The sequence below is a fragment of the Leiobunum rupestre genome, chromosome 11 (assembly GCF_980474605.1).
Source record: "Leiobunum rupestre chromosome 11, qqLeiRupe1.1.hap1, whole genome shotgun sequence".
Classification (NCBI taxonomy): domain Eukaryota; kingdom Metazoa; phylum Arthropoda; class Arachnida; order Opiliones; family Sclerosomatidae; genus Leiobunum; species Leiobunum rupestre.
Genome location: NC_143394.1, coordinates 34,185,930 through 34,213,023, shown reverse-complemented (window position 1 = coordinate 34,213,023; position 27,094 = coordinate 34,185,930). Strand labels below are relative to the sequence as shown.

Sequence of the window (27,094 nt, the reverse complement as noted above, 5' to 3'; positions counted from 1 at the left end):
TTTTATAATTTACCTAAATATACAATTTTATAATTTACCTAAATATACAATTTTATAATTTACCTAAATATACAATTTTATAATTTACCTAAATATACAATTTTATAATTTACCTAAATATACAATTTTATAATTTACCTAAATATACAATTTTATAATTTACCTAAATATACAATTTTATAATTTACCTAAATATACAATTTTATAATTTACCTAAATATACAATTTTATAATTTACCTAAATATACAATTTTATAATTTACCTAAATATACAATTTTATAATTTACCTAAATATACAATTTTATAATTTACCTAAATATACAATTTTATAATTTACCTAAATATACAATTTTATAATTTACCTAAATATACAATTTTATAATTTACCTAAATATACAATTTTATAATTTACCTAAATATACAATTTTATAATTTACCTAAATATACAATTTTATAATTTACCTAAATATACAATTTTATAATTTACCTAAATATACAATTTTATAATTTACCTAAATATACAATTTTATAATTTACCTAAATATACAATTTTATAATTTACCTAAATATACAATTTTATAATTTACCTAAATATACAATTTTATAATTTACCTAAATATACAATTTTATAATTTACCTAAATATACAATTTTATAATTATAATTAATTAAACCAACGAAAATTAAGGCATTTATTTCGAGATAAATATTACTAAAGTAAATCTTAAAAGAAATAAAATCAAATCAACGCAATTGACGTAAACCAAAATCGATGGAAATAGTAATCTGGGGTATTTTTCGCAAAAATATTTTTCGAAAAAAGAAGATGCAAGATTGAAAATTTTATTATCCACGAATTCACAATTTTTCCCGTTCAATTTGGACCTATTTTTCGTAATGGACATTGAATATTTGAATATTTCATTTTTCATTTCTGTTCCACAATGAAAACTCCATCGAGGTTGTTTTTTCACGAGACAAGTAGGTGAGACCACAGCTAGTCGGTATCTTTATATTTATGGGTAGTTGCCAATATCTAATCAAGAAACCATTTAGGGCATTAACCCTTTCGCGAAAAAGTTCATCCAACTTTCCGAATCGAAAACAAATAGCGGGGATTGATTCGGTTTCAATTCAATTTCGTTTCTTTTGTAAGTTCGTTCGGTCTCGGACGAAATATATTTTGATCTTGGTCCGTGGGTGTAGCATCTCCTAAAAATTGCGGATTCCGTTTAAGAAAAAGACGAGTAGCTTCTCGGTGTCGAGATGGGATAGGAGGAGTCTTCAATTGCCTCTTAATGATGTGCCACGCGAGCCGCTGTGGAAGCGAGGATTCGCAACAGCCGCGCCGTTCCAGAAAACCCTAGAATTTATCAGCCTTTCGCGTTTTTCGCGCCCCAAAAATACATTATTTCCTCTCTCTTCCCGACGGACTCGCCGCGTTATCGCGTCCCCCACTTGATCCGAAACCGCGCTCGTTTGACATTTCCACCACGCTCGATACTCGCGTAAAGTTTGCGCGTTAGCCTTAAGGATTAAATTATCAACTAAGAGCCCGAGGGGGTACGCTTACCTTAACGCTCTTACATTTTTACGTAGCAAATCCCGTAACGTTCACATTTTTTTATCCTTTTACCCTACCGGTGTCTCGGCCAATTTTAGCCAGAGTTCCCCTATCTCTCTCTCTTTCGCTCTTGGTTCGATTTTCAGGGCGCGCAATTATCGATCCGACCCACTTTGGGGCCCTTTCGTCGGTCCTAAAGGTCGCTTTCGGCGCGTCACTAGCCGTTATGATATAACTATATTCCGCCCTTCTGGTCTGGTCCCGTCGTATCAACGTTGTCGTTGTCGTCCTACTGAGGCCTATTTTAGGAACTCTTTCAGATTAAGGCTCGAGTTGTACGCCTCCTTTCTTCCCAAAAACTGCCTCTAACGGTTCTCATCCGTAGAAAATGATGTTACTTCTTCTTTTATACACTATCTCCCCTTTTCTGGCTTAACTCCTTTTAAACTCTCCTCGCGTACGCGGACCGTTGTCGAGGCTGAATAGATTTCGGGGAGGATTTTCGGATGAGCCTGTACTAGCCTCCAGAATCGACGCTTAAATTTTCCTTCTTTTCTCGATCTTTTTTTCGGAGGTCGTAGCCAAAAGGCGTCTCTTTTGTTTTGGAAACACTTCGCTCTTTCCTGGAGCGTGAATAGTTTAATAGTTGTCTCGAAAAGAATGTAAAGTTCGCTCTTTTCGCTTTTGGAAGAAGTCACCCACTATAACTTCACGTTTCTTAAGGTTTCTTACGTCAACGCGGTTTTCAATAGCCTCTTCAAGTGTAGCTTCATTTTTTAGGAACGATTATACTATAATCATAAGTAAAATTATAAATTAAGTATAACACTTTTTCTTCTTTCAGATTTTATTCATAGTTGGTTTCGACAATGATAGGGACTGAGAACTTTCTGCGAGATGTTTTGAAAGGTTAGAGCCCGTCGCAAAAGTATGCTTGGCAAGGATTCGACCATAGAAGTTATATTGGCAAATTCTAGATAACCATACTTTTCTTTTGCAACAGGCTCTTAGTTAGCTGACAGACTAGTTGATCCTTCAACTAAGACTTATTGAATATTCAAAAGCTTTCAAGAGTTAAAGTTGCGTTTGTTTAGGGAATATAATGATACATTTTTAAATCGGAATAGACAATTAACTATTATAAACATTCGCTTCGTTTCATCAGATAGCTATTTTTGAATTTAAACTTAAAAGCCTTTTCATACCTAATTATCCTAACCTCGTTGAGATGGGCGTGGCTAGTTTCCTAATCAGATTATCATTAACCTAAATGGTTCAGTGACCTACTTATATTCTTTATATTACTTATGAACTAACTTACCATTTTCTTACTTTACATAGCTCTACTTTTTTTGGTCTAACGAGTGAGATGTATACCTACTCCGTGGCTTGGAGAGTATTGTAAATCTCCATTGATGTACGACCGTAAGAAATTTTAAAGAAAAGGTTTTTTTTTCTAGTTTAATCTGAATGAAGTACGATGTAATATTGTTGAAAGATGGCCCTTAGACTTTGTCTCGCTATATTGTCTCTTGGTTAATGAGGTTTTTAACTTTTATTCGACCTTCGTTGTTGGTATATTGCGTTTTTTTTTGTTGGAATTCTCCTTTGTTTCCATTGGAATTTCATTAAGGGACCTTTCATCAGGAATCGATATTACTGTTATAAGACTAGGGTAATGTGAAGAGCCGTTTTAGAGTCTTTTTAGTATATACTTAAGAATGTCTAAGAAAAAAAATAAAAATATAATCCAGTATAAAAGATTTTATTTGCTTCAATCTGTCTCGAGGGATCCGTACACTCTAGAGAAAATTTATTTTAGAAATCTCAAAACCATTTTCTGATTTCTGTAATCACTTTGAGATTCAAAATCCCGTATGCCAAATTTTCAAATGGGAATAAAAATAAAGTTTTAGGGTGGATGTTGGAAAGCAATAAGAACGTCAACTTGGTGTTTTGAGATTCTCCATGTTATGAAATTTAAAATTTTTCGTTAAATTCGATGACATTTATCACGGAAATATAAAATCTTGGCAAACGGCGATTGACGTAGATCAAATCTAATTTTAAAAATCGCTTGATGACTTAGACCTAAGGTGGTGCCTTGGGTATTAGCCTAGCTGATTATTATTATTATTTTTTATTATTATTATCTTTTTATATCAGTATTTTAACAATATTAATTATAATTATTTTTAATTTTATTTTGAAACACACTTGACTGAAGTATCCAATAATTAACTTTCAATATTTAGTAGATATTTCAGTATGAAATGTTAAATGTGGTAAGCTAAGCAGTTTATAAATCCGGTTTTATAAGTATCATTTGAATAGGGTATAACACCTATTAAAGGTTAAACATTGTAACAATACGCCCATATTGGTCTGTCGATCCCTTTACTTGTCTGTCAGTCCCTTTACACTTTTGCAATTCTATTGCTCAGTACTGGTCTTATATTCCTTTTGTCCCTGCCGGTTTCTCCCACTGTGAGCCAGAGAAAGAGACAGCGGTCGCTATTGGCCAGGTCTTCTACTCTTCGAGGTTGCAGTTGAAAAGGAGTAGAAACTCTTCCTAATTTGCTCAGCGCATTCGATCGGCGGGACAAGTCGAGATCACACTCTTATCCATAAAAGGGAATGAGAATTTATGACGATTCGAATCGGTGAAAGCGCGTGCGGTGTGGCCGCGACTGAGAGGAGATCCAGAGCTTACAAAAGGAAAAATCGAAACCAAATATTATCTCCCCTTCCTCCTCTTCTTTTCAACAAACTCATTTCATTAAAGTTGGGACGAGCCAGAAAAGCGGCTGGAAACGAGAAAATAACAAATAAAACCGTGTAAAAAAGAGCGAAAGAGAGTTGATAGCTTTTTTGGAATTACGCCAATAGATACAAACATAAACTATAGTCGAGAGATTGCTCGCCCAACGTCTTATCAAAAGGCGGCAAATTGATACACGTTACGCGCTTTTATCTCACCTTTTCACTTTACCTCGCTTAGACTACACCACCAAATTTTTCTGCCCAGGACCATTGGTAAATAGGGCTTGGAAATACCGAAATTGGTTGGGTGAAGAACGTGGACTAATTAAACTCATACTCGAGGATGTAGGCACCAGCGATAGAATGTCTTATAGACCCTATTTGCACCGAAAATGAAAATAAAATTAAGTAGAGATAATTTGGGGCTTGGGTGTTCTTTAAGGCGGGTACCTTATTAGATTCCACGCTCTAGACGTACATTTTTCATTTTTTTGTATACCTTAGTAGGTCATATTCTTAGCGAGAAATTGTCGCTTATAAAAGCCGCTTGGGTTCGCGATATACGTAGGACCCCCGAATAAGCGAAGAACTAATTTAGAAATACCTACAAGGATTGATACGTAAGGTAAGCAGCCCGAGAGAATGGGCAAACTTATTCTATAACCCCTTTTATTTGATCTCTACCGAGGCTTAGGTTTAGTCTTAGGTTTAATTCTCGTTTGATGATGACGTAAATCCTTGTGTTATATATACTCGCTGTGTTTAATGAATTTAGATGATATTATACTGATAGAGGCAGCGTGTCCCAGGAATGCCAAGAATTCGGAGCTAGTCTTACCTCAAAATGAACAAAACCCGGTCCCCTTTCTCTATCCTATATATAATAGCCTTCAAACGGTGTTTTCGCGGGCTTTAAAAAATCCCCTGATACCTCGCGATAGGGAGGGGTCGTTGCGTAACTCAAAGTAATACCTACAGCTGCCTTTTAGGATCGGATGGAGGAAAAAAATCTCATCAAATGGTGTGCGCGGGGTTTTCCACATTCTTATTTATTGGCTTTGGTCTTTCCCAAAGAGGCGCAAAGCGCTTTTTATGTCCCTCTATTGACTGTTGCCGCGATGCCCATTTTTCACCTTATTTAAAAAAAATTCGAACGCCTATAAACATTTATTTTTTATTCTCAGCTACATTGATTTGTTAAGGTTCATCTATTTTTATTACCAGTATTTTTTCGCCCCAAAACTCTAGAGATTGGAACTTTTAAAATCGAGGATTTTTTTGTTGAACTGTTGAAAAGTTGGAATTTTTAATTAAAAGTGCTAAAACAGGGTCATTATTTAGCTCTTTTATTTTTGTTTTATTTTGACTGCCATCGGTGACATAAACTAAAATTTAAATCATTATTAATTTAACTTATTTGTGACTTTTAATTGTTTCGAGTATAATTAACACGGTAACAAACGTAAATTATAACTACATTTAAATTTAAATATTGATTTAAATCGAATCAATAAAAAAATATACTATTCCGGAAAAGTTTCGACTACATTATAAAAGCATTAGAGTTTTAACAATTGGCAAAATTAACCATTTAAACCAAGATTTAAATTTAAATGAAGTTATAGTTTACGTTTGTTACTGTTTTAATTCTACTTGAAACAAATTAAATCGAATTAGTTTGCGTTTAAATGGTTTATTTTGCCAATTGTTATAACTCTAATTCTTTTATTATGTAGTTGAAACTTTTCCGGAATAGTATATATTTGGCCTACTAGCCCCTGTAGAAGTGTTCCATCCGTCGCGCACCAGTGTTCAGGGAGAAGCGAATACCTTACTTAGCTAACTTGACAATTTTGCTAAACGGTAATTACGACTGTCGGGTAGCTATAACTTTTAAGAGATCTACCGTTGAGGGGTATTAGATTGAAAATGCAATTAATTCCAAACTAAGGGAAAGTAAATAATGGTAATAAATTACTTCTCGGGGAATTAAGGGGAATTTCCCGCAATCTAGTCGCTAGCAGATCGATTCTTACACAAATTACCCGACTGATACGCTGAGAGCCTGGATTGCCGATAAGAGCGTCTAATTATAAGCGACATGCGTTTGAAAATGCTACATAATAATGCGTTTCGTCGAGTAGTAGCTATAAATGACTACAAAGTTCAATACGATTAAGCGAATTCGCTTTCTGAACTAGATCCGCTTTAGATATATTTTAATTTCCCTGTTGGGAATTAGAAACGCTCATTAAAGGAAAAGTTCCAGAATAAACTCCGTTGTTTGTTAAATAATGCCATGAGATAATCGCTTTATACATTTTGTTACTTCGAATCGGTGAGAGACATAATTTCCCTGCTGGCCAAAAGCGGAAACCCAAAGTCAATTAGGTAAATCAGGCCTTTGATGCGCCACCAAAGCGGAATTAGACGCTCGCTGCGTTTCTTGAACCAATTTAACATTCCTATAATTTACAATTCCTATTTTCTTCCGATTCACGGAGACAATTCGCCAAGACCAAGTAAAGTGGCGCCATCTGGTGGTGATATCTCTCTATTACTCATATTAAACGGAAACTAAATTTTAACTAGTAAAATTAATTATTTATTCCTTACAGTGTTTATTCTTATTGTATAGGTTAATTTTATGTACTGTATTTTTTAATTGTATTTTATTTTTACTCAATCGATATATTGATTTTACTATATACAGGGGGTTTAAAAGGTTATGGAAAAACTTTAAGGAGTTGTAGGCGGTGAGTTGAGAAGTATACTTGTTTTTTCCCATTTTCCTACGATGAATTAAAAGAGCGCCAGAGAGCTTCAAAGTGTGGCCTACTAGCCCCTGGAAGTAGGCTGCAACAAGCGCAAAACCAAGCAGCAGGGAAACGCGTACATTAAGGTTTGGGTTCGTGAGATAGGTAAAAAAGGACTTTGTAAAAAAATCGAGTTAACCAGCGTAAAAAAGTAAACTCAAATTGTATTTAAAGTCCCTGCGGCTACAACTCCTTAAAATTTTGCCATAATCTTTTGAAACACCCTGTATAGATAAATTCGTTGTATTATACTGCGTTGAAATAAATTAACTTTAGTTTAGTTAAGTTAATTTTTTTATTTATAGTGTTTAGTCTGATTCTGTAATTTAATTTTACGTACCGCTTTTTAAAGCTTGTTTTAGCTTTTTCCTAATCGATATAATGATTTTAATAATAAAATAAGTTATCAGGGTTTGATCAAATTTGACCAAAAGTTGATAAACAATTATATTTCTAAGGAAAAACGAGCAATAGGGCTATAGTTGGTAAAATATCTCATGTTTTTAAAATTTGGAAAAACAAAAAAAAATATCAACGTTTGATCAAATTTTACTTGTTTTGATCAAATGCAATTATTCGTGAGTTAGTGACTTGAGACAGCAACTATTCGTGACTTACAAGGAGACTACCCGAGGTGGTTATCACCGATTTGGTTAAAACTCGGGAGTTAGGTAGACCTTATGGTAGTATAAAAATTCCCAAAGGGAAATGATGCAATGGGCTTTAGTTTTCCCATGGCAACCGAAAATGTTTTTGACCTCTGCATTTAAAAAGCATGAGATTTTCCCGGCTACCCAAATTTTGTTAAAAATTAAGCAAAATTGATCAATTTTATCCAAGATCCTTGATCAATTTTACCCAAAATCCTATGTCAAATTCATTTTTTGGGTAAGTTCTGAAAATTTAATTTTTTTTTTCAAATTTTTTAACCGAGCGAGAAAATGCCATGCTTTTTTAAATGGAGATTTTTGTGTTTTGAGAGATCAAAAGTAAAGCCCATTGCAACTTTTCCCTTGGCAATTTTCATACTACCATATGGTCTACCTAACCCCTGAGTTTCAACAAAATCGGTGATAACCACCTCGGGTAGTCTCCTTGTTGGTGACTTGAAACAACAATTCTTCGTGACTTGGTACATACGAATTAAAATTAAATATTCAATTTTTAATGGGGAAAATTACTTTATATATAAACACTAACAAAGAAATAAGAATTAAACGTAATTAATTAAAATTGTAAAGTCCATTAAACATAATAAGAGTGATTTAAACTTGTTAAAAGGTTTTTGTAGTTCGGTTAAGTCATCGCTGTAGACGCCATTACAATTCCATTTATTTTTTAAATAACATGGTGACGTATCGACTTGTAAAGTAAATAACGTATAATGGAAATAAACTCTTAGGGTAACTTTATATAGAACGCTATTTGAATAATAATGGACATTTTTTTATTTATTGGATCGACGCCACATTTTTTTATTTTATGATCGAGCTTTTATTGAACTTAAAATTGGCGTTGATCTTAAGTCTGTCGGAACGGTGACGTAATAAGCTCCTTTGAAAATGGGCGAGTGCAGATGGCGCTTCTGTCGTTGTCAGTTCGATGAGAGCCCACGCGAGACCACATTCTATTCGGAAGAGAAAAGGCGTGAAATTGATCTTGAAATCACCCTTTTTTTCCCAAAAGAATATTCCATCACTAGACTTGGCTTTTGTTTTTCAGCTTTTGTGTGGGCCAATTCTAATCTTCAATTAAATCTAGAAAAAAAATAAAGACACCATATGGTATATAGTAAAATAAATCTTTAACTATTATCGTAAATATCGGAACTGCTCCTTCGGCCTTAAGTTATCTCACAACTGGTTAAAGGGTTTTTTCCGAGTAGAGTTGAACGGTTATAGTTAGTGTAGGGAGCTGTTGTCTCACGTGGCATGAAGGGCTTGCACCCACCCTCCTACGCATTGCATTTCTTCCACTTGAATTAATGGCATTATAAGTCGATAGCCGACTTGGGCCTTGGGTATTAACGTAGCTGATTATTATTATTATATTATTATTATTATTTAAGTTAATTATTTTGAACAAGGGCGTAAGATAACCGAAATAAAGGTGGATAATAGTATATACGACATGTAACGTTAGAAGGAACCATCTATGGACTGCATTGCAAAGGATGATAAAATTAGAGAATAAGTAGATTAGTCCATAATTAAAAGGGATAAAAAAGCTAAACCCTAAACAAATTTGAAGAAATTTGAAAACTTACAAATTTTTGTTTGCTCGAAGACCTATCGGTACGAGTGATTTGTAAATTTTTAAATTTCTTCAAATTTGTTTAGGGTTTAGCTTTTTTATCCCTTTTTATTATGGACTAATCTACTTATTCGCTAATTTTATCATTCCTTTGCAATGCAGTCCATAGGTGGTTCCTTTTAACGTTACATTTCGTATAATGAAACGTAATGATAAACTTATGGTAGTAAATTCATTGCAAGATTCATATTCTATTTAACTCGCTTAATTTAAACTTAAAAACCATTTAATGTCGTAATATTTATTTCAATACCTTAAATTATACATTTTTATTCCACTACATATGTTTATCTTTCACATACATTTAAATACTATAATTTCTACATTTTCATTCCACTAGGTTTATCTATATCACATAAATTTAAATACCTTAATCTAAATTTTTATTCCACTATGATTATATATCACATATATTTAAATACCTTAAATTCTACATTTTTAATCCACTATTTTTATATATCACATATACCTTAAATTCTACATTTTTATTCCATTATGTTTATGTATCACATATACCTTAGGTTCTACATTTTTATTCCATTATGTTTATATATCACATATACCTTAAATTATACATTTTTATTCCACTATGTTTATATATCACATATACATGTATACCTTAAATTCTACATTTTTAATCCACTATGTTTATATATCACCTATACCTTAAATTCTACATTTTTATTCCACTATGTTTATATATCACATATATTTAAATACTAAATAAGTCACGGAATTTTTCGTTATATTAACATCAGATGGCGATAGTTGTACGGCTTATTGCTAAAAAATCATTAATGCCGCAGTATATATTCGATCGCTTTTAGACCGCGGTTACAGATCATATGACATGAAACGTAAAATTTGGTACTTTGTTATACTTTCTTAATATAACCCTAGCTGCGATATAACGAATATGAAGCTGTCCAATAGATCCTTCGCTTTGACAAGGCTTAAGACCAAATGGCGGCGCCCATTGTGAAACTACCCACAGTTTTAACCGATGATATTCGTGTCTGTACAACAATGACCATAAAATATAAATTAATTTATAATATAGCTTGTGAATTTTTTATTAAAAAAAGGAACGATAAATGAAAATTAAAATAAGTGTAAAGGGAAGTTTTTGACTCTTCTAAGCCAAAATCAATTTCTTTTGAAATTTTAATGGAACCTTTTGGCTGGGAGGTCTCAGATCACTAATATCATAAGGCCTTTTCCGTTTAAAACTCGACGGCGAAAGCCAGCTATTAAAACGAAAAATGAAATAAAAAACTTTGACGTCAGCGGTTGGCTCCGACTATTGCCTCATCCGAGTTCGTAAAACGAAGTAAAGATGGCGGCAGCTTTCACGTTGACGGGCTGTTTTAAGTTAATTTTGAATTCCAGACACGCGAACCTCGCATAACCGAACGGGGGTTCTTTGTGACTACCGATCAGCAGTCTCCGGCGTCTCTTTCTGGGGAGGCTCTAACTGTTCCAAATTGCGCAATTTCCGAGACCACTCTAACACAGTGAAAGCGCTATTATATCGAGAAATATATGCCAGCTTTATTTATGAGATTCGTCGGCACACGCTTTGGCGTTAAGCCTTTGGATCGCGTGTAACCGCCAAGCCGATATCACCCCCGTATACACACGATCGAAAGAGAAACAACGAATTATCTAGACGAAAGAAAAATTGCTTTACCACCGGGCCCAAGTTGTTGATAACTCAAATCGACTTTAAGCTCTTACAACCGCGCGAAAAATCACAATAAGTCGAGTGAAAATGCGTAATAAATTAGTATAACTTGTTTTTCTTAGTTTAAAGCGAGTGTCGGCTCGAGGTCGTAGCTATTTTTTCAATAGATGCCCCTATCGTCGTCATCAAAACAAAAGATAGTTTAATAGTTACGCTACATTTTGACCCAAAAGGCTAGTACTTATAGGTACCCCTCGCGTTGATTGGATCGTTTGTAAATTGGTCAATAACAAAAATTACAGTAATTTTAAACAATATTTTTACATGGCATATATAAATTAGGTTAAAGCCCACTAAATAGAGTATCATTTGTCTAAATGTAATACTCTAGACAATGGCTCTCTGACGACATTATTATTTGGCTATTTTGAACTTTAGCTTCCTTTGCCATTAATAGATGGCTCCACGCTCTCCACTAATTCACGTTTTTCGGAGAATCGGATAGATCTCGAATAACAGGGACCTTTTCATAATACAAGTGGCAATGCTAGAGCCGACTTTCACTTTAAGTGTTTTTTACACGCAGCAATGAATTAATAAGTCGTCATTCATAAGACAGTTTCAATATCCAACGTCATATTAAGTTCACAGATAATGGAATGTTAGCAGCTATTTTACAGTGGCGGTGCTAGGATGTTTGGGTTAGATAGTATAAATATAGGAAGGATGCCCCCCCCCTCCCCTTTTTTTAACTATTCGGTCCCTAAGAAGGATTTTGGGACCCATTTTTATTTCCTAAAACAAAATACTAAAAATTTAAATTTCTTTCGTCCCTGTAATAATTTAAGGAAGTTAAAAGTTAACCCTCAAAACTTGCGTCACAGAAAAATAGTCGTTGAATACGAGTCCAAATACGTCATAGAAACATATGCGTCCAAATACGCCATAGAAACATATGCGACCAAATACGCCATAGAAACATATGCGTCCAAATGCGCTATAGAAACATATGCATCCAAATGCGTCATAGAAACCTATGAGTCCAAATACGCCATGGAAACATATGCGTCCAAATGCGCTATAAAAACATAGGCGTCCAAATACGCCATGGAAACATATGCGACCAAATACGCCATAGAAACATATGCGTCCAAATGCGCTATAAAAACATATGCGTCCAAATACGCGATGGAAACATATGCGTCCAAATGCACTATAAAAACATATGCGTCCAAATGCACTATAAAAACATATGCGCCCAAATACGCCATAAAAACATATGTGTCCAAATAATGTTTTAAATAAATTTTAATAAAATTTTCTTGTGCACTTTCGAAATATCGTTGTCCTTTGATTTAACCAGTATTTCTGTGCAAGTCGCCAATCAAACACTTAATACGAAGTAGAAACATATGCGTCCAAATACGCCATGGAAACATATGCGTCCAAATACGCCATGGAAACATATGCGTCCAAATACGCCATGGAAACATATGCGTCCAAATACGCCATGGAAACATATGCGTCCAAATACGCCATGGAAACATATGCGTCCAAATACGTCACTAGATATAATTATTGAAGATAGAGAGCACGCGCTGGAGTCGATAAAGATTTTGGAATTGTGAGTCCACGTGCGAAACGCGCGTGCCAATAAAGTACTAAAAAGATTAAGCTCTTTTGTTTTATTTTATGGAAACACCTATTTCAACCAAAGACAAGAAAATTGAATCTCCCTTCGTAATCTAAAAATAAAAACATTTTTTGATTACCGAAAATTTGCAGATTCGAATCATACTTTTTTTAAATCTCAAAATATGGGTCAAGGATATCCTAAAAGTGTTGTGTGCGAGTTGTGTTTCATCAAAGCGTGGACGGTATATTTTTACGAGAGGAGGAGTGCGACAAAGTGCGATATGGTTTTGTAAATTACCGAGTGGTATCTGTTTGGGCCTCGAGGGTTGTCGTCGAAATAATAAATTCAACAGCGCTTCGGTGGTACCGCCTCATGGCTATATTTTCTTATTGTTATATCGAAGGATGGGTAGCGGCGGCGTCCCCTGGCGGCGAGAAAAATCGGCTGCGAACTCGAAAAATAATAATAAAAGTGGAGGGAATTTTGGTTAGCAGCCAAAAAAGGTCCGCCGAAGGATGTAAGTCATTGTCACACCGTCCGATCTCTGGCAAAACGCTATCTCGTTATACGGCTAGCGTCGTAAAAGAAAACAGAGTTTTAAGCGGTATCGGGGACAACAACAGAATCGGATCTTCGCGCCATTGTTGGTTAACCTTGGCCTTTCGCCACTTTCCATTTTCTCGCTCCTTAAACTTCCACCATCTTGAAATTTTTGTCCCTCTTGTAGATCGAGAATGCTCATTTCGGTACCGATTTGGACCGCGAGATGTAGCTCTCAATTGGGGAGGAGTCGAACTTTTGGTTGAGTTTGAAGTATTACTGAAAAAACGATTAGACAATTAAAAAATATTGATGTAAATAAATAAAAAATGCAATACACTCGCATCAATCCTAATTAAAATCAAGTTGGCAATCCAAAATATACCTCTCCTCGGAAGAGTTTTTAATTTTCAGTGAAGCGTAACTGTATCCGTGGTTCTGCGGTAGAACGTTCACCTGTCGTGCAAGAGGGCTCGGGTTCGAATCCCGGCCGATTAAAAAATTGCCATACACCCAATTACAAAAAGAGGGCGCTTTTGGAAAAACCTTTTCCCTGATTCTAAGAAACCCTTTGCCCCGAAAATGCGAACCCGTTCGCAGGCAGACAGACCCACAGACAGACAGACAGACACGGTGGTTGTATAACCATTCCTAGGGTACAAAGTCCCCTCGGAGAGGTAACAAACCTAAAACCATTATAGATAACGAAACGAGTATTGTTAGCAGCGAGTGTAAAAAATCATATACAGGGTGGAAGCCTCAGCCGTGGTCCAGTCTCGGTACTCCTCCTAGTACACCAGAGTGCTGCGGGTGGAACACTTCTACAGGCGCTGCTTTGGCTATTTAATCCGTTTTTACACACAATCCTAAGGATTTGTGTGTATTAGTCTCACGTACAGTGTAGCCGTTGCCGCCGATCCCGATGCCGCCGTGTCGCGCATAACTCGTTAACGGTTAGGGCTAGAATAGTCAATGATATCTCGTTCGAGGGTACATACATCGCCATTGATAGCCTTTCATAAATTTTTGAAATCGAAGCCCAAGAAGTTGGGAATTTGCCCAATTTACCGTTTTCGGTAGTTTGGATTTGTGTGGTAGATATTTTGTTAAAAATTAAGTCCAGTAACGTTAAAAAAATATTATTGGATAGGTTAGGATTCAGCGGAACTATCCCTTCGGATATATCAGTAAATATTAATGTTAAGTATGGTTTTCGGGGTAATTTAAGGGACCCCAATGTTCCTGGTTTTATATTTCCGCCTGAAAGTCGACATAACGTTCCTTAATTTAAGTCCGATTTTCATGAAAGTTATATTTTTGAATAGCTGTGGTTTCCATATAACCTAGAATTGCAATTACGTTGATTAATTTTAATTCTAAATTTCTAAGTAAGGTCATAAGTATGGACGTGGATATATATTGGTTATGTCACCGGCGTTGTAGGTTGCTCTGTATATCTCAAACAAACTTAGCACATCACGAGGATTGTGTGTATTCAGACCGTCGTACGTCTTGTTTAATTATCCAGCTAGAATTTGTAGAAATTCTAGATGGATGTTTCTCGGTCTTTATTTTCATTTTCGGTTTGAAATCGTCGTCTGCTATTGCGGAAACCAAGTGCGTATCTTGGTTCTTACCAAAATTAGTTAACCGATAATTAAATAACGGAATAAATGGCCAAAGTAGCGTCTGTAGAAGTGTTCCACCCGCAGCATGAATTAATGCATATTTTTTAACTCTTTGTTAAAAAACAAATCCCTTTTATAACAGGGAGGAAACCATAAATATGGATCCACGAGTTACACTATAACTTGTATTAGCCATCGTCAAAAACAGTTATATACAATAATTCCGTTTGGCAAAAAAAACCTAAAGAAATTGTAAAAATAAAACAAAAAGAAGGATATGAAAAATAATAAAGCTATTTACAATATTTACAGCTTATATATGGATGCATTTGCAAGAGGGAATACATTTTTTGTATTAGTTTAGTTCTCAATTGTCCCCAACGCCCCAGAATTCATTTTGTCACGACTAGATCTTGCCAATTCGCACTCCCCGATCCTAAGCCCAAAAGATACTGACCAACCACAGAGCGGGCATTCCGGATTTCCCCCGAAGATGTCCGCGAACCTGGCGGTGGTTGGGAGCGCTCCCGTTCGAGCGAGAAAGAGAAGGTGACTCGGCCTGTCGTTGTTATAGTAGGTGGTTCTGTTCTGGGTTTTTTGAGCAGGTTCAAAAGTGCAGACCTATGACGTCATTTTACTCCAATTCTATCTTGACGAAAAAACGAGTTGGAGTAAGAAGGGAGTAGTTAGAGGTTAAAGGTTATATATTTGTTTTGTATTTAACATGGCGACCGGTGGTGAGATCATCAATATAGGACTCATTTTTCTTATTTATTTAATAATAATAATAATAATCAGCTAGGCTAATACCCAAGACACCACCTTAGGCCTAAGTCATCAAGCTACTTTTAAATAGCATTTAACAATTGGATATTCGTTATTAAAAGCTTGCCACATGTGAAGATGTTCGAAACCCATTATGTTTTCGTGAAACGACATTTATGCAGACGAATTTTCTATATAAGCTAGATTACGCCCTCTACACCTCCTTTCGAGGAGGAGTAAAAATTGTAACGTTTGAGCTCTGCAACAAGCGAACAAAATTCGGGACAGGGTAAATCTTACCCCGAGAACAGGCGAATAAAACGTCTTAGGCTAAAAAGTGTACACTTTTTGTCCTGGGACAGACGAAAAAAAAACCACCTAGTGAATCTCGACCTTGGCTTCTTCCTTTCTGCTATACAAGGAGACACTCCGGTGTTTGTCGATTTCTTGCCGCCACTTCGTGTTGGAGTTTTCCCGAACCGCTTTGACAACAACTTTGTTCCAATCGTCCACCATCTTCACCTCTCCGCGGGAGTGACCGTAACCGTATGCCCGATCCATGGTTTCAACTCGTTTGATCCACGCGGTTGGAAGACCCTTTGCCCGTAGATAGTGGTAAACTTTGTTCGCGGTACGTTCCGGAGCCATATGAATAAATCGACCCAGGTAGGAAAATTTTCCACGAGCCTCCCGCTCAACAAAGCTTGACCAGGCCATCTCGCCCTTTATCGCCGCCTTCGCTGTCATGAAATTTCCGCCCACTGCGGCTTAACCCACGGAAAATTGCGAATTCAGCACTCTGGTGTACTAGGAGAAGTACTGAGGCTGGACCATGGCTGAGGCTTCCACTCTGTAGATAGAGAATGCTCATTTCGGTACCGATTTGGACCGCGAGATGGGGCTTTCTATGGGGGAGGACTGGAGTCGAACTTTTCAAAAGATGGTCAACGTTTTAAAGGTTGAGTTTGAAGTATTACTGAAAAAAACGAGTATCAATTAATTATAAACAACAAAACGGGTATTGTTAGCTGCGAGTGTGAAAAATCATATAAAAGCCAAACCAAAAGAAAATTCAAAGTCCGGAAAGCGGAACGTAAAAAATGTATAGCATTAGGTGGAAAACACAGCGGGATAGCCAATCACGTGTGGACTACACAAGGTCATAATATTGACTTTAAACAAGGAGAAATAGTTGCACGGGAATAAATTTATTTTAAAAGAGACTTTAAAGAAACGAATGTTATAAAACAATGAAGGCCAATTAAACTTACAAGTTAGATAAGGGTAAGATATGTATAACAAATTCGGAGGAGTTAAAAACTAAAAGAAATTGTAATAATTTAATGTAACCTTAATCATTTTAGTTGATCATGTACGCTTGACAAGGGGTGTCACACCCGAAAGCTCGCAATATTTTAACTTTTATAAATAAAATATGTACTAACCATGAAGTTTATATTTTCTTATGGTCCGCGTCTTTCGTTCGTTTTATTTCAAACGGAGAATATGATTGGTTTATGATAAGGTTTTAAGGTAATCAGGGAGAAACAAAGCAAGAAATCAGTCTTCTTTATAGTCCATCTGGGGAAGATCACTTGATGGCGTCATATTAAGGTTATTCATTGTTTGGAAAGTAACATTATGCTTCAGTACATTGCAAAATAGTTATTTTAAAATAATCAGCGAATCAGCTAGGCTAATACCCAAGACACCACCTTAGACCCAGCTGCCCAAGTCATCTAGCGACTTATAATGCCTTTAAACAGGTTACAATGCGTAGGAGGGTGGTGGCAAGCCCTTCATGCCGCGCGAGCCAACAGCTCCCTACACTTACTATATTACCGTTAACCTCTACAAGTTTTTATGGAAAGGGGAAACCGAAGAACTCGGGGGAAAACCCCTAGGATCAATGGGGAGAGAACTTGCAAACTCAACGTGGAAGGAGTTGTTCCGATATTTCACCCAGTGCCTGTAACCTAAGACCATTTACACCTGGACTGCAATGAAGGTAGGCGTTGTTGTTAGGCTAATGTCGCCGCTACCCCAACGCCACCATCGTTATTTAGAGGCAACTCTCGTTCACAAGTGAATTCAGGCTGAAAAAACGCGTTCACTTCGCGCTCCTTTCGCTCATAGCGTCGCCCTCCTCTCCCGACATTTTACTCGGTCTCCCCGCGAGTCGTGACCAATTTTCACCCGTTATTTACGGCGTCAAGGCTTAAGTGGAAACCACATGGCAAAGTTTATTGAAATTCCACCTACAACGTTTTGGGAACTTGTTGAAGGTATGTTTAATTGTGAATTTTCTAATTTTTTAAGGAAATGTTTTTAATCATTTTTATCATGGTGTTAGATATTCGTCCACCCGCTGGAAATGAATAGGAGCCTCGAGTCCGAGAAAAACAGCGGAAGAGAGCGCGAACCGTTAGCCTCCTAAAGAAGGGGTATCAAAAAAGGGGGGGTTGCTGCGTGTTTGTGGATTATTTTCGCGGATTTTCTCCACTTGGTGGTGTTTTGTAGCGGACACTCTGAAATCGGAGTTATAACGTTGGCATTGTAGTCCAGGTGTAAATGGTCTTAGCTGTAACGTAACCTTTACACGCAACCTTCTATTCGCAATAAAGGGTTGATCGCACCATGGCTAACTTACCTATTGTGCCGTTACAATTAAGTACTTCCCGGGTGAAACGCGTATCGTTCACTATTGGAGATAGCGTAGATTTAAATGGTTTTACCAGGGTTTAATAGGGGGAAACAAACAGTAATTAAACACTCAAACATAAACAATTTCCCATACATCAACTCCCCCAATATTTACATTAAAAGTCAACGGTTTCTATACCTAGTCATCAGTCCCCTTGCATTGGTTCACTGCGGCAGCGCACTCATTGGAGATCTTGTTGGACACAGTTGGATCACTCGCTCACGCACCAGCGTTACCTGCCCGCGCAATAGCTTGGGCCGACGCACGGTCGGATCGACTGACTCAGCGAGTTAGATTTTTATGAGAGTCCACGGCTAAGTTTAACCGGAGACCGAGCACAACTGATATTAGACCACTTAGGACAAAAGTTATGTCATTTGGCGCGATCGTAGTAGGCAAGCTTTCAGCTCCGAGTAGAAGTCGAGTTCCAAGCGTGCCTTAGGAAAAACTTAGGGTTATCGGCTCTGCAGCTTAGTTATGTTCGAGCCTCCTGTCCATCAATGGAGCGTCATTGTTTTCAATACCAAATCGTCGGCAAGGGGCTGACCTTTTATTACCCAATTGGTGAAGGGGTTACACCCCTTACACCTGGGACACGCACGTGGAAAATCTCTTGGCATATGGGGAACACAGTACCATCGGTACACCTTCAACATGTGGGAAACATACGCGACACTTTTCAACATGTGGGATACATTTATAAATCCGCTGGCAAACCATATTTAGAAAAGTGAAAGAAAGAACAAGTATTCGCGGGGTGAAGGAAAGATAAGGAGATGGCCACGTGTGACCTTCACTTTACGGTAGAAATACTTTAAAATACAATGGCATTACTTTTTACGCGAGGGGGGAAAGACAGCAGCAGCTTTCGCTTTAAGCGGACAAGAGTGAACGACTTCGGTGCGAGGAAGCGGGAAGCGGGACCCCTAGGCCTACGGAGTCATCACTCCCCCACACACAATGGGAATCTTAGGGAATGGTCGAATATGGAGTAAACTACCCCACATGCCGAAACACTCCCTGGAGAAAAATAAACTGATTTCCACGGAATAATAATTATGGTTTTTGAAATATAATTAACGAGAGCTAAGAACTTTTTAATGTAATGGCTAAATGCAATAAGTCCATTATTTTATGTTACATGCCACAAGTTGAGATCGAACCCGGCTCCTCTTGCTGCGAGGCAAAAGCGCTAACCACTCCGGCACCCCACATATTCGCTTATATAGGGTAATAAACTTTATTAAGCCTTAGCCATGGCGGCTATATAGGTTCCAAAATATTTTATCTACAAGAATAAGCACGGGTGACGTTCTATGACGTCATAGTTTCTATTAGAGTTGTTAATTTTCCGGAAACGTTTCTGGAAAATTTTCCAAATTAGGGAAAAATAAAACATTGAATCGTCAATTACTTTTTAAGTCTTTTTATTCTAGCCTAGTCTAGAGATTTAGTGTTACTTTTGGATTCAACAAAATGAGGTGAAAATACTGCGAAATTTAAATTTGCGAACAATATTAGGCTAATCATGGAAAAATTAGGAAATTATTTCGGAAAAAAGGCTCGGTAATTTTCCAGAAAGTTTTCAGACTTACAATTCTATTTATTTACATTAAATATTAAAGGTAATATATTATATAATTAATCTAAACTTGGCTCCAAGGCAAACTTGAAAATTTGTATTTGTTTTAAAACTTTTTATTTACTCTCATTTAACTCTTCCAGAAGATTTCCGGCGGAATTTTTTTCATCCCAATCCTTTCTTTAAGCGTAATACGACAATGGTTGTGTTTGCTCCTTGGAAGGGGAGCCCGTCGCTCCGATGAACGCGACTCATACACTCGCTCAAAAGACGCGGAAGAACTGTTTCGCTTTTCACTTTAAAGAGATAAAGATTACTAAGCCTATTAATTTCCAAATTTTACAGTAGGCTTCTTTTTGAAGGAGCTCTCGCTAATCGTCTTTAGTTCGGAGATAAACTGGAAATTCACTTCTTCAATTCCCTCTTTTCCATTGTTTACAGCCTTCCATTCAGGAGATTTCGTTCTTGTCCCAAAGAGAAACTGCTTTCGGAAACTTTCTTTAGGGCCTCATTGTGACCTCAAATATGAGTATCAATTTTTGTATCCTTCATTGGAGTACCGTTTTCATAATTGGTACTTTTGTATTTTTTTTGGGTTATTTAAATTCTAAGTTTCAAAATACATTTTCGGTAGAGGTTCTTCCAAAACTAATAGTCCGTTAAATTGTGGGAAAAACGACTTCCATTAATTTCAAAATGTTTGCATGCTCAATGTTACCAAATAATGGTTTTTCTCTATTTCAATTTGAAACAATTCTGCGAAAAAATAAACGTAAGCGCCATCTATCGAAACTTATGGGAATTAAAAATATGCAGAAATAAGGTGCAAAAGTACAAAAAATACATTTAAAAAATATCTATCTAATCGGCAAAACTGCATTAGAGTTAATTATTTATTTTAATTTTGAAAGACCTGATTACGTTTTTATTCTGAGTTTGGGTTTGTTACGACGACCAACCAGGGTTGGTACAATTTTGCCAAGGGTGGAAAAAACCTGATTTTTCCGCGGTTTTTTCCACCTATTGTTTTCCTGTTAAAAACCGTGTGGAAAATCGTACTTCCATGGTTTTTTCCACCTCTAGTGGCAAAATTCAATAAAAAATAAATAATAAAAGCAGTATATTCTTCTATTCTATTCACTCTTCTTCTGGCCTTTTTTCATCTCTCCTTTTTGCAATGACCAAATTAGTCACTTAATAGATATATCAATGATTAATTTAGCATGAAAAGAGTTTTTTCCACTTTTTTCCGGTTTTTACCAGTTTTTCCCACATGTCCCGGCAAAAACCTGTTTTTTTCCGGTTTTTACCAGTTTTTCCCACATGTCCCGGTAAAAACCTGTTTTTTTTCCGGTTTTTACCAGTTTTTCCCACATGTCCCGGCAAAAACCTGTTTTTTTCCGGTTTTTACCAGTTTTTCCCACATGTCCCGGCAAAAACCTGTTTTTTTCCGGTTTTTACCAGTTTTTCCCACATGTCCCGGCAAAAACCTGTTTTTTTCCGGTTTTTACCAGTTTTTCCCACATGTCCCGGCAAAAACCTGTTTTTTTCCGGTTTTTACCAGTTTTTCCCACATGTCCCGGCAAAAACCTGTTTTTTTCCGGTTTTTACCAGTTTTTCCCACATGTCCCGGCAAAAACCTGTTTTTTTCCGGTTTTTTGCCAACCCTGTGACCAACTGATACGCTAATTTAGTAGGCCTTGGAGGGTTTTTTCTAATGCTATTTCAGATGAACAAACTTCGTCTCTGTGGATACTTTCCCAACAGAAGAAAATGCTGGGAAATCCTGGAAATAATTTATATTTTAATATCTATAGATGGCTAAAATATAAAGAAATCAGGCGTTAATTATCGTCACTAAGGGGTACGTATAAGTATCACCGTTTGGGCTAAAATTTAGCTTAGCTGTCTTGTTTTGATGTCGAAGATAGCGACATCTGTTGAAAAAAAAGCCGACACTTGCTTAAACCTAGGAGCAACAAACACATGGAGAACGCAGCTAGCCTTTAAATACGCTAACGAAGGGTTGTGTACGAATTTCATTGGACGAGCGTCACGAGCCTCTACGCTGAACGTTTTACGGGCGGGGAGGAAGACAATTTCCGAATTTTCCCCTTCCGACGGCAGCAGGCGCTAAAGCGTCTAGCCAATGGAAAATGCACGACTTTTGACGGGTTGCGTTCTCCTTGTGGGGGGTGTTGTGTTTGTTGCTCCTAGCTTAAACTAAGATAAACAAATTATACTAATTTATTACGCATTTTCCGTCAACTTATTCAGGTGGGGTGGTGGAGTGGTTAGCACTTTCGCCTCGCAGCAAGAGTAGCTGGGTTCAATCCCAGGTTGTGGTACTGGGTGAGAACTAGTAACAACTCCTTCCGCGTTGAGTTTGCAAGTTCTCTCCCCACTGGTTTACGGGGTTTCCCCTTCCATTAAAACTTGTTGAGTTAGTGTATGGAGCTGTTGGCTCGCGTGGAATGAAGGGCTTGCCTCCACCCTCCTACGCATTGTAATCTGATCACCTGAATTAATGGCTTCAAAAGTCGCTTGACTTAAGCATAAGGTGGTGCTTATTATTATTATTTATTTAAGAAACCGCGATTCGTTATCACACAGTCACTCTAAAGTTCTTTGGAGAATTTAGATGGTTGAGAAAATAGTTTAAGTTAACCTCAGTGGCGTCGCCAGAAAGTCGTCAAATGGGGTTCAAACTAAATTCATATTTCAGGGGTGGGTCGTGAGTGGGAAATAATGTTACAAAATAATAACGGAATGACACAAATTCAAGAAGAGCAGAATTTGTTATAATCATTCGGTAAAATAATGTCTTGGGGAAGTGAAAAGGAACCACGGCTTTGGACTGCATTGCAATGGATGTTAAAATTAGCGAATAAGTAGATAAGTCCATAATAAAAAGGGATAAAAAAGCTAAACCCTAAACAAATTTGAAGAAATTTAAAACTTACTAATAGCTCCTACCAATAGGTCTTCGAGTGGAAAACTAAATTTAATAAATTAAAATTAAACATCCAGAAATTCCAACGGTAGACCGGTTTTGTCCTATTTGGGACTCGTCAGTACCGTGCGGGAAATCTGGCTCGCGACTATAACACCGAAAAGAGAAACTAAGCCTAAATATTAAAATTATCAAAACGCGTTGCGTAGCAACGGAAAGCCGAATAGGGCAGAGTGGTGGAGAATATAATATACGAAGTAGTCTGAGAAGTTAAGATTCAGCTAATTATGGGTGATTTTTTACACGAACAGGTGGGAAGTTTCGTGAAACAGTTCTCAGCTATTTGTAATTCCAAATGGCCATTGTCCAAAGAAAGGAGTATCGTGTAGTTTTATAAATTTGCCTCGGTTCTTACACAATTTGTAATTGAGTTTTCGGTTTCTTATTTTAAGGTGGTTTGACGGTGTCTATAAGTTCAGGATTTTTCAACCACTTTTCAATTTTGGGAGGCTTTATGTTGGTTTTTAGGTTTAGGTAGGACCATAAGTTTATGATGATCTTCCAGAAGTATGTATCTTTTTAAAATATCGTATCGAGGGCTATTCACAGACTGACTTCACCAGAAAAAGAAAATAACTCTCTAGTGACGATGAAGCTCACAATAGAGGCTGGGTTGCGAATAGCTTTCAGTAAGCACTTGTGAAGAAGTGTTATAATTACGCGTCTATAATAGGTGGTTTTTTTCGCCTGTTCTGGGTTTTTAGAGCAGGTTCAAAAGTGTAGCCCTATGACGTCATATTACTCCAATTCTATCTTGACGAAAAAAACGAGTTGGAGTAAGAAGGGAGTATTTATAGGTTAATGGTTATATATTTGTTTTGTTTTTAAGATGGCGACCGGTGGTGAGATCACCAATATAGGACTAATTTTTCTTATTTATTTAATAATAATAATAATCAGCTAGGCTAATACCCAAGACACCACCTGAGGTCTAAGTCATCAGGTTTTTTTAATTTCCCTTCAAACTCAAATATCTGGGGTTAGAGTTCAAATCTTAAAAACCGGGCTTCGTCATGACCCGTATAGTATTTCATTCTATCTATATACGAAATTTCACACAAATTGTTCGAGTAGTTTTTGAAATCTACGCGTTGCCATCCACATTGCATTTGAAATGTTTTCGATTGGACAACCAAGAAAATGTCGCTTTAAGCTGCGACGACGAACCAATACAAATTAAAACTTCAAATACACATTTCATTATATATATATATATATATATATATATATATATATATATATATATATATATATATATGATCCACTTCTGACGTAATTATTTTGTCGCTAAGAAAGTTTGACAGGTTTCATAGTCGAGTTAACTTTGGCGTAAAATTGCTCTTGAAGGAACGGGTAAAAAATTTTTGGGAATTATCGACACGGTGGCTTTTATTTCAGGTCGTACGTCTTGGGCGGTATATCTTCTAGGCACCCTTACGCCAGTACTCGATATAGAAAAGGAAAGCTATTGGCAACGCTAATCACCACGGACTTGACTCTTTTTTCCACGCTGTGTTCGTCTCCGCATAACGCCCTGTCTATTTTTAGAAGCGGTTTACGTATTTCGAGCTAGGGCGCTCTCTCTCTCTGCTGGAATCTTTCACGATATCGGTGATACGGAGATAAGGAGTAATTTATTACAACGCCACCAAAACTCACAGCGCTCAGAGTTTAGTATCGAACCAAGGGTAACTTTAGGGTCTGACATAAATTCCTCGAAAATAAGCCCTGGCCGTTACCAGTGGGGGGTTCTTTTTGTTAGATACTGGTAATAATATACTAGTGAATTTTGGTTTAGAATTCATTTTAAATTAAGGGTACTTTATTTTTCTAAGTGAACGTTGGTTTCATAGAGCGATGAATTTTAGCCAATTGGACGATGAATACCTTAGATGGAGATATATGTAACATAATCACTCATAAGTATGCCATAAAAGAAGTTATTTTTAATAAAACACGCTTTTAGTCATTGGCGTTTTTGAAAATGGCGGTAAATTTTCTTTCTGGGACAGAAAACCGAAAAAAACAACGAAAACTTTAATATTTAATACTTAATGAAATTACTAACGATGAAATTGTTGAAGAAAATGGTGTAGTGGTCGAAATTTATCACAGAAAATTAAACATTAATTAAATGTTAATTAGCTAGCCTATATCCAACTTCTACTATAATTCGTCCACAGTCGATTTCGCCTTTTTCTTTGTGCCTACGCGTTTTACGTTACGCTAACTAAAAAAGTGACTCTTTGAGCCGATGACCACGCGCTGAGCTCTACTGAACGTACTCATTGTAAACTACGTAATTTCCACCTCCATGACGAAAAACGCGTCATCGAGTTTATAGAAGGAGCGTTTGTCTCTTACAACCTATAGCTAAGATCGCGAGATTTGGTTTCCATAGTAACCTTTTCAATTAAACCAGGATTAGAAGAATTTACCATATTTGTAGGTGAAAAAAGTGGAAATGCTATATAGAGGCATACTTATGAGTTACATATGCTGTAATGTCATAAAACAATGTGATCAGTCTTCATAATGAAACTGATTTAATTTTCAAACCAATAATTTATTTATACTTAGGGATAATGACCATGTTAAGAAGATTTTATTCTTGGTCAAACATAATAGCTCTTGAAAGAACAAATCTATAAAATAATATATACGCATACATGTATAAAAAGTGTTATTTTTTGGAGCGCGCGCTTCCTAATATTTCCGTGTAGAGGGTCTCGTGCGTTTTCGCGCGAGCTCAACAAAAACAAAAATATGCGCGCGCTCTCTAACTTTAACTGCATGATAAATCTAACGTGATCACGTGACCTCTCGTATTTTATATAAAGAGCTATTGAAAAGAAAAATGTTTTACTCTCCAAAATGTAATTTACTATTTTTTACTAACCAGTTCATTTATCTCAATCTTGGGAATAATTGAACCTTTGACCATAAAACCATCCTAGGGCTCGGCGTTCGGATAATAAATTTTCCGTTCATTTTTTTTAATCTAAATCCGAAAATTATCCGAATAAAAACTTAGGTGTCGCATATTAAATCATACCATAGTCGTAAATAATATCCATAAATAAACAGTTCATCGAATTTGTTTATGATTAATTGAAATTTTGGCGGTTAATTTATCCGTTTCCCCAAGCTCTCCCTTTAGTAATTGAAAGGGCTCTGTTTAAAATTAATGACTAGTTTAATAAATGTAAACTTCAGCGGTCACTGGTCCCAATGATCAGTTGAAGAAAAGCTGATTTCCCAGACGGCATTTCCAACGCCAGTTAATAGATGAAAGCTGAAAAATTAGTCATTTTCCACGTCCAGCAAACGATAAAACTCACGGTCCTTTCTTCGGTCCTGTTACTCTGGAGGTCGTCCTGGTCTAAAATCTAATTGAGTCCCAGTTGTCTTCCTTGTCTTTTGGGCCGGGAGCGACAGAGTAGCCACAATTGTTCTCTTTAGCTTCGGAAAATAATTTGTGTTCTCCCTCTTCATCGCAGTCGATGGAACGAGCTATATTTAGCCCGGTCCTCCCCCCCGGTTCCGTCCCCCCGATGCGAATTCTCTTTATCTTTATTTTTGGCTGAATCCCGTTTAAATGTCTGCCGGGTTTTTTCGGTCAAAATATCTGATGGCCTTTTTCCTCCGCCGGAATCTCGGAAGGCGAAGAAATATATCGTTTTATATTTCCGTTTCGCGCCCTGGCGGACGATGTTTCGCCGCGAACGTGACGTCAATGGATACTCCTCCCGTTTCCTCCCACTGACGTTACCATCCCCAACATATTTACTAGTAACTATTTCACTCGGGCTATTCGGTGTATCGGAAAGTGTAGTACGCGTTTTCTGGTGTTTGCGCTGCACTAAAGCGAATGGTTTGTTTTCTCGAAATTAATGGATCTTAAAATTCATTTTGCGCGTGAAAATACGCCGCCACGTTAGGGTATTAAAGCCTGCTATACCTCACAATGTAAAGGTCACGTGCAAAAACGTCATTTTGAAACCAGAGCCGTACCTAGCCCCAAAAAAAAAACAAAATGGCGCCTCCAGAACCTTAGGAAGAAATTTTTAATTTTTCAATATCCAA

General features: G+C 36.7%; 1 long non-coding RNA gene across 1 annotated transcript; it reads right to left on the bottom strand.

The window, feature by feature from the left end:
* Positions 1–8,439: 8,439 nt before the first annotated feature.
* Positions 8,440–26,490, bottom strand: LOC149922343 (uncharacterized). The gene is made up of 3 exons (XR_016477308.1): positions 26,350–26,490; positions 16,010–16,685; positions 8,440–8,900 (listed from the first exon to the last, which is right to left on the bottom strand). It is a non-coding gene; the product is annotated as an uncharacterized LOC149922343 (long non-coding RNA).
* Positions 26,491–27,094: the final 604 nt, after the last annotated feature.